The 8990-nt window shown below is 51.5% G+C and overlaps 1 non-coding gene across 1 annotated transcript; it reads left to right on the top strand.

Moving 5' to 3' along the window:
- The first annotated feature begins 660 nt into the window (after positions 1-660).
- Positions 661-732, top strand: TRNAG-UCC. Its single transcript has one exon. It is a non-coding gene; the product is annotated as a tRNA-Gly (tRNA).
- Positions 733-8990: the final 8258 nt, after the last annotated feature.

The raw sequence follows: 8990 nt of genomic DNA, 5'->3' as shown, positions 1-8990 counted from the left end.
AGGCCTTTCTTCTGAGGTGCCTCTGGGTGGACTCAAACCTCTAACCTTTCAGTTAGCAGCTGAGCACTTCACTGTTCGCACCATACAGAGACTCTTTAGTACACATAACCTGAACTAATAGCTGATTGCCTAGCATCCACTTATCTTTCTTGGTCCTTAAAGGAACAGAGAAGGTGACAATTTGGCAATTCTGGAGAACCTAGTATCTTTGAAACCCTCCCCAGTCCACCCTCAGCCACTCAAAACCATCACTTCATTATGCCTCATGGGGATATTTGACACAGCCATCATCCCCCAAGCTCTGCTTGTCCAGGGGACAAAGGGACTTCCAGTCAGAGAGGTAAGTGGCACATGTGAGTGAAAGGAAGCGGGCAGTCCCTCAATGGGAGAGGGGCTTCTTTTACATCCCCTCCCTCTGACCAATCTTCTCCAAGCAATCTGGCCCTCCCCACCAGGTATGCTATATAAGAGTTAGGTCTGAATGTTCATCGGGTGAGATTTAGAAGGAGCCATGAGACTCTCAAAGCTGAGGGGACTTTCTTTGTCTCCTCACTTGTCCAGATGAAGAAAGCAAGGCCTAGTAAGGGAAAGGGAACTGCTCATCCTTTCATTTATTCATTCATTCAACATATATGTGCTAAGTACCTCCTAGTGTCAGAGGACACTGGTGATTCAGTGGTAGAATTCTTGCCTTCCATGCAGGAGACCAAGGTTCAATTCCTGGCCAAGTCACCTCCTGCACAGCCACTATCCATCTGTTAGTGGAGGCGTGCATGTTGCTATGGTGCTGAACAGGTTTCAGTGGTGCTTCCAGACTAAGATAGACTAGGAAGTAAGGCCTGGCATCTACTTCAAAATTTAGCCAATGAAAATCCTACTGGTCACAACAGTCTGTCTGACCCACAACCAAACGTGGAGCTAGCATAGGACTGGGCAGTGTTTCATTCTGTTGTGCATGCGGTTGCCATGAGTCAGGGGCCAAAGAAATTGCAGCTAACAACAGCACTATATGTGAAGCACTGTTTTAGGGGCTGAGAATTTTTTAAACCTCTGTCATCATAACACTTACAAACTTGTGGTAGGAAACAGACTAATGAAACAGCAAATATATGGAGTATGTTTAAAACCAAAAAACCAATCCCACTGCCATCGAGTCGATTCCAACTCATAGTCACCCCCACTGGGTTTCCGAGGTGGTAAATCTTTATGGAAGTAGATTGCCTGGTCTTCCTTCTGCAGAGTGGCTGGTAATTTGAACCACCAGCCTTCTGGTTAGCAGTCAAATGCCTTAGACATTACGCCACCAGAACTCCTTATGTAGTATGTTAGTTAGATGGTGATAAATTCTACTGAGAGAAGTGAAGCATGGGAAGAGATATGGGGAGTGCCTGGTGTGTGTATGGTCGTACCAACACTCACCAAAGTGAAGGAAGCTGGAGGAGCCATACAGGAATCTGGGAAAAGATTATTCCACGCAGAGGGAACAGCAAGTGCAAAGGCCCTGAGGCAGAAGTGTGCTAACCTGCCTTAGTTTCTGAGTTCTGTGATAATGAAAATATCACAAATAGGTGGCTTTAACAGAAATTTATTTTCTGACAGTTTAGGAGGTTAGAGTGGCTAGAATTCAGGTGCTGGCTCTAGGGGAACACTTTTTCTCTCTGTTGGCTCGGGAGGAAGGTTCATGTCTTTACAACTTCTCTTTCCGGGTTTCTTGGAGATCTCCATATGGCTTAGTATCTATCTTCCCCCATCTCTGCTGACTTCACGGGGCCCCTTTTATATCTTGTAATATAATCTTTTAAGAGATTGGCTCAAGACACACCCTACACTAATTCTGTCTAATTAACATAACAAAGACCAGCCATTCCCAAGTGGGTGCTTACAACCACAGGCATAGAGGTTAGGATTTTCAATTCATATCATTGCCTGAGAACCAGTGAGGAGGCCAGTGTGGCTACAGCACAATGAGGATGAAGAGGTAGGAGGGAAGGGCAAAGAGGGGGGTAGATCACCTATGACCTTGTAAGGACCTTTTACTCTCAGTGAGATATGTAATCACTGGAGCATTTTGAACAGAAGAGGGACATGGCCTGACTTTGACTTTTAAGAGAACAGACAGAAGGGTACAAGGGCAGTTTCAGAGGAACAAGTTAGGAAGTGTTACAATATCCCAGCCAAGAGAAGGTGGAGGCTTGGCATAGAAGGATAAGTGGGGAGGTGGTGAAGAGTAGCAAATTCTGGACATACTTTAAAGGAAGAGTGAACAAGATTTACTAATACATTTGGATGAGTAATGAGAGGAAAAGAGAAGAGTCAAAAATAACTCCAAGATTTTCTTCCTGAGCAATTGGAAAGATGAAGTTGTCATTTTCAGAGACAGAGAAGACTGTGAGAGGATTTCAGAGTTGGACAGGTTGACTTTGATGCCTGCTAGACGTTCCCAGCACTGGTGACACAAAGGTTAAGCACTCAGCTGCTGACCAAAAGTTGGGAGTTCCAACCCAACAGCCGCTATGCGCTATGCGGGAGAAAGATGTGGCGGTCTGCTTCCGGAAGATTCACAACCTTGGAAACCCTATGGGGGTAGTTCTGTCATACAGGGTAGCTATAAGTCAGAATCAACTGGAGGCAGTGGGTTTTGGCTAGACGTTCAAGTGGGAACAGGAAACTGGATTTACGAGTCTGAAGGTCAGGAAAGAGATTAATGGTAGAGCTAAGATACCAAAAACAAAAAACCAAGTCTGGACTCCCTGTAGAGTTCTTTCCACAGCACCAAGAGGACTTTGAGAACACCGACCTCCTCGTTAAATACCTGCGCTCAAAATCTAGAGCGCAGGGGAGAGGAAATACGGTAACCTGCGCGCAGACCCACCCCGGAGGGCGGTCGCCACCTCTAGCCACAGCCCCAAGGTTTCGGGAGCTAGGGGAGGTCCCAGGAGAGGGACAGCGCCTGGAGAAGGCTGCATTGGGAAGCTTGGACGAGGCCTGAGTCGGCCGGGGCTGGGAGTGGGGGGTCTCCGCTCCAAACAGAGACTCTTCGCGGGCTGCTGGAGCTTGGGGGCGGATCTCCGCCGAGGTCTGGGTTTCTTCTGTCGGCAACCGTCTTGACTCGTTTCCTTGAGCCACCGTCAGATATTTATTTAACCTCGCAGTTCAGCCTCCCGGGGCCGGCAGGGAGGGATAGGGGCGGGGCGGTGGGAGGCCGGCGGAGATGCCGAGCCAAGAAGGAAACATTTTCCTCCCGCTGCACAAGCCGTAACTGCCTTGCTCACGCGTGGGGTCCCACCCTGGGACCCCAGACTTTCGAGGGCCAGTCAGCCCAGTGGATTTCAAGAGTTAGGATTCAGGGATCGCGCTAGTCCATTCTCCCCTCTCCCCCCGAATTTAGGAAACTAAAAGGGTAACTTAGCTAAGGTCCCACCGTGAGTCCAGGGCGGTGCTAGCCTGCAATGTCTGGGGTCCCATAATCTTTATCTATCAAATGAGCACCAAGACTCCAGGGTGCCAAGGGAGACCTGAGTTCTCTGTCAAGCCCCGACATGTGCCAACCTTGTGGCTCTGGCTTAGGCAGTTGACCTCTCCGTGCCCTCAGTTTCTTGGTCTGTAAAAAGGGAATCACCACTTCTGCCCTATCTTCCTAGTCTTGTTACGCGACAAATAATAGTAAAATACCATCTGCCAACTGCGGAGCCCTGGTGGGCCCAGCGCTCTTCTGGGCGCCTCGCAAAAGGCCTCGAGTTCTCCAAGCTTTGTAAATCTCAAGGCTTCCCCGCCGATGAGGATAGGGTTAGAGGGAGGGGTGAGGAGAGGCCAGAAAGGAGCCCTCCGCCAGTCCCCTAAGCCGTAGGCACCAGCCACAAGGCCCAGAGGTCGGAGCTGGGGACACTGGGGGAGGGGAAGCTGGGGCCAGGGGAGCGGAAGTCCCCGCTCAGAGGCCTCACTTCCCCTCCCCCGGCCGGCCCCAGGGCAGGTGAAGAGGGGACCGGGCTCCGCTCCAGGTGGCGGGGCAGCGACGGGGGTGGGGAAAGGCCCGGCAACAATAGCACTTTTATTTGGGACTGTTTGGTTCTGAGCGGGTGGGCGGAGGAGGAGGAGGCTGGAGGGGGAGGGGGTGGTCAGCTGCATCTGGCGACACACCTGCTCCTGCTTAACCCTGTGCGTGCTGGGGCAGCCGCTCTGCGGGGAGGCAAGCCTATGGCGAAGGAAAAGACCCCAGGCAAAGAGCCTCTTGGGGCCCTGCCCAGACCTGACAGTGTCGGGGCGCCCGGGAATGGGGATCCCAGGCGCGACAATGTTCCCGGAGGCCCTGACTGGCTGTGCTCAACGCTTGCACTGGCCCCTTGGGCGCGGCCTGGGCGGCAGAGGGAAGGCGAGGGGCGGCTCCGGGGCCTCGACGTGGATTCCCCGCCGCCCTCGGACAGTTCCAGGAAGCCTGCCTTCCGGAGGCGGCGCGGCGGCCACCGCCATGCCAAGGGCGCGGGGCGTGGGCCAGGCCCAGCGGGCGGCCGCGCAGCGGGAAGCGAGCTCCTGGCGCGCCCTCTCCGGCTAAGCACTTCCAGGCGCGGCGCTGCAGGTGAGCCGCGGCGCCCAGCGCACCCCAGCCGAGGCGGGGCCTCGCTGGCGCTCCCTGCCGGCCGGGCGCGGGGCGCCACGGAGCCCCGCGCTGCACCTGCCCGAGTTGGGACCCCCGGCGGTCCGACGCCCGCTGTCCCCCACTCCTCTGCGCCAGGACTGGCGCGTTCGCCCGCCACACAATCGGAGCTTGTTTGTGGGCGGAGGAGTCGCGCCGGGTGCGGCGGCCCCGCGCCAGCCCACTGATCCCATAAAATATTATTTGTGTTTAAAAATTCCAGTAATTGGCTATGCAGCTGCTTTTTCCGAGCCCGGTGCCAAGCGCAGTAAAATCGCAGTCCGGGCTGGGATTATTTTCATCATGCAAATTCCCATTTCTGTAAACAGGGTTAAAGCCCCTGGAAGGGGCCGGGCTGGAACTACTGAAGGAAAGCAGAGGGACGTGTTCTCAGAGTCTGAGAACTGGTCAAACCCACTGTACGTTTCTGCGATTATCTGGATAACTGGAGGAGAGTTATTCAGATAATTCCTTCCATTGCTCTGCGTTGAAACCCAACGCCCTGACTCTACTGGCTAACATCCTTGTTTCCCCTCATTTTCCCTCTTCCTTTTCCGATCTGAATAATTGACATCATTAAATCGTGGAATTATAATTCTTTCCTCTTCTTTCTATCACAGGAATAAAATGAGACTGAGAGAAGGGAAAAGACTTCCCCAAGATCCAGAGCAGGTTTGTGCTGGAGCTCAGGCTGGCACATAGTTTGCATGACTGCCCAGCCAGCAGGGCCTCTGTGGGGCTTGGAGGAGGTAACAGGTGCCTTATGCGGTCAGGGCACAGGGCCTCTGGGGCCTGGCTCCCTGAGGCTGACTGTGGGCATAAGAACTGGGGAGACTCCCTCTCCAAACACATACATTTCTTATCCCTCTGGACTAGGAGAGAGAGCCAGGCCTGGAGAGGAGGAAGAGGGAGTCCCTGCCAAGGCCCTGGAAACCCTGAGTAATGGACAGGGGAGCTTCTGCCCCGCTCCACCCAGTGATGGCTGCCATCTGTGGCAGGGAGCCACTAAGAGGGCAAACCACACACGTGGGAGGGATGGATTTCTTAAACAGATGTAGGGTGGGAGCCCAGATTCTGAAGCTGGGTGCAGAGCTAGGGTTCAGATTAGAGTAAATAATACCATATTATCTGTAATATAATAAAATATTATGTTGTATGTATTATTCCTTTACTGTTTTGTGCACTTATAGTTCATTCCAGGCAGTGCTTCATTTTCTTTCTTTCACTTAATCCCTACAACAAGCCTATTCCCACTTTCCAGATGAAAATACTGAGACGCTTGCCCAGGGTTACCAGTAGAGAGAACCCTTTCTCTGGGGGTTTTTCACAAACCCCAAGTTTTCACAGCAGCCAAGCCTCTTCCAGTGTCCCTCCACTTCCCCATACTAATCTCTGGGCAGGCACTTCCTCACCTTGGATTTTCTTCCTCCCTCCTAATCTCAGTCTTTCCCTTTCCCTCTCCTCCTTCAAACTTTAGGCTCCTCAGCCCCAGAGGCCCAGAGATTTCTAGACAGATAAACTCTATGAGATGCTACACTTAGACCAGTAACTCAGGTGGGTTAAAGGAAAACAGGTTATGGAGCTCTTTGCAAAAATAACTTACTTTCCTAAGGAAAGTGGTTCTATGCTTAGTGGTACCTCCTCATGCTCCCCCCCCCACACACACACACACACAAAGGAAAGAAGTCACAACAGAAAACCCATACACCCCCAAAACAGGTGTCTGGGTTGTGGTTTAATAGAAGGAAGACATTCCTAGTGGCCAGGGAGTGGTTTACATCAGAGTGAATGCCTCCATGAGGCACTGAGCTCCCTTCACTACAGGTGTCTCACTCCACACAGGCTAGAACCCACCCCACCCCCATCTAATGGTGGTGTCAAAGAGATTCCTGCTTGCTCAGAAATCAATTCCAACTCTAACATTTCAGCTATGTTAGTATACTAACATGGGAGTTCTGGTAGCATAGGGGCTAAGGCACTTGGACTGCTAACCAGAAGGCTAGTGGTTCAAACCCACCAGTCACTCCTCTGAAGGAAGATGGGATAATCTACTTCCATAGTGATACTGCCTCGGAAACCCAAGGAGGGGTCGCTATGAGTCGGGTCTGACTCAACAGCACCTAACAACAACAACAAGTATATTAACACAGGTCCTAGTTGTAATCAAGTGGAATTCAGATTTAGCATGCAAGTTTCTCATCAGTCTCTGACTAGAGATACCATCAAGGTGGTTGCTATCAAGGGGAGACGGAGAAGGGACCCTCAGCAGGGCTGGGTAGGGGAGTAGCTTCTTGGGGTGGAGTGGAATAGGGAGGGATACACTGTGGTGAGGGAAGCTCCTTGTTGAGAAAGGAGGGAGAAAATGAAAGAGTATCTGGTAGATTCTGAAAGTACCTGCAGCAAAAGATTCTGGCATGGAGAAGGACAAGAGAAAGCTAGTACCCAGAGTTCTAAGGGCCTAGCAGTGTCTCACCTCTCCCTTAGGGCTCATTTCAGCCTTCTGGGTTTCCTATATTCAGGTTTGTTTCCTGCTTGGATGAGGTCCCGAATGTGTTATATTCAGGTGAGTTGACTCCCCCTTCTAGCATGGAATAGTGAACAACTGTCAGTTTTATGTGAAGGATGCCCCTTTGTGCCCAGTGCCCCTGCCTAACTCCAGGTAATAACACCCTCCTTCTAAGAGCCTATCATGAAAATTAAGAAGTGGCATAACTACCATTCATCCCCTGGGACAGGAAAGAGCCCCCAAATGAGCAGATGGCTCTGTCTGTGAGGCTGGCTGTGGCACAGAGGATCCTGGGTGAGAACGAGATACAGCTACCTTCTGGAGAATTCACCCAGCCCTAGCTTGGGGAGCCTGCAATTGGTCCTTCCAACTATGCCCCTCAGTTATGATGTCACAATGAGACTTGGAGACATGGCTTTGAGCTCATTTCTTTTTGGACCTTAAAGGACTGAGAAAGGCACCACTTCTCTCAAAACCCCCCTGCTCCCATACCCAAGAAGGTAGGATGGAATGGGATGGGTTCCATGACATTTTATCCATTCTGCAGGTGAGTTTGAAGATCCTACTCAGCGACAGATACAATCAAAGACGACCACAGCAAGTCCTAGTCTGTAAGGAAACACCAGGTAGAAAGATCTACATTAAAAGAAAAGAAAAGAAAAATTGACAATGTGATAAGGGTTTCAATAAGCGTGCCTTACCTGTGAGGTATAAGCTATGTGGTCGACAACCAGAGAGGGATCAAGTGGCTAAGAGGACAGAGCAAGGAATGCTTCAAGGTAAAGAATGTTAAGGTTCTGGATGGGCTTTGTAAGACTGGTAGAATTTCTAGTAGAATCAGGCTGAGAGGGGGCTGGCAATATGTTCTGGGTAAGGTGATGGAACGGCATTCATGTGGCTACTGGGAGGGATGGGAGAAGATGGAGGGTAATTCTGACTCCTCTTCCCAATTGTCCCCAGGATCTGCCCTCAATCCTAACTCCCTTTCCCAGCCTGAGGCGGCTTCTCCTGTCTCACTTTTCTTTTTAGAAGAAAGGTAGGTGAACTCCATCTCTAAACCTGGGTTTGCCAGCCAACCAGTGGAGGACACCTGTGGTGAAGAGGAGGAGGAAGAAAAAACAGGGTGTGTGTGGCCATACATCTTCCTTCCCTCCTGTCTCATTTACTGTCTCCATCTCCTCCTCCTCCTGCTCAAGTGTCCTGATCCCTCTCTGTCTTGTCTCTGGATCTGTCCCTCTCGAGATCTCTCTGGCTCTGTCTCCTTTTAATGCTCATCTTCGCCATTGCCTCTTTTCTCTCTGCCTCCCTCTCCACCCTGATCCGATTCTCCTTTCCTGTTGGCTCAAGAACAAAACACTGCTTGGGGTGCCCAAGCAGGAGTCAGCATGGGGGCAGATGGCTTGGCCCAAGTCCTCCAGGGAGCAAGCCCTGTGGCAGGAAGATGACATGTATTTCTTCTGCCCCCCATCTCTGGGCCCTGCCTCTGTGGGTGCAGCCTGAGAACAAAGGTGATGCTCTATCCCAGGCCCACCTCCACCTCCTGTTCCACTCCTCAAACCCTTGGATGACAAGAAGAGGACTGTCTCTTTGTGGGACTAGCACCTGGTGGACCCTCAGTCAGCTTCCCACAGGAAGACCCTTAAGGTGGGGTCACAGTTTCTCACCAAGGCCAGACTCCAGGCCTTTCCTTAGGGGTCCTTCCAGGACTGCAACACCTCCCAGACCCTGAGACAGGTTTGGCTTCAGGTTATAATCAAACCCTCAACTAAGAGCTCACCTCATAAAGGTCCACGTGCCCCTTTTACAGAGGCCTCCTGCTCCCCATGTGGATAGGACAGTCCTTCACCCCATCTT

Source organism: Orycteropus afer, unplaced genomic scaffold (assembly GCF_000298275.1).
Source record: "Orycteropus afer afer isolate SDZICR_OR568_19922 unplaced genomic scaffold, OryAfe1.0 scaffold00034, whole genome shotgun sequence".
NCBI lineage: Eukaryota > Metazoa > Chordata > Mammalia > Tubulidentata > Orycteropodidae > Orycteropus > Orycteropus afer.
The sequence above is the reverse complement of the archived record's forward strand: the minus strand, read 5'-3'. Positions and strand labels throughout refer to the sequence as shown.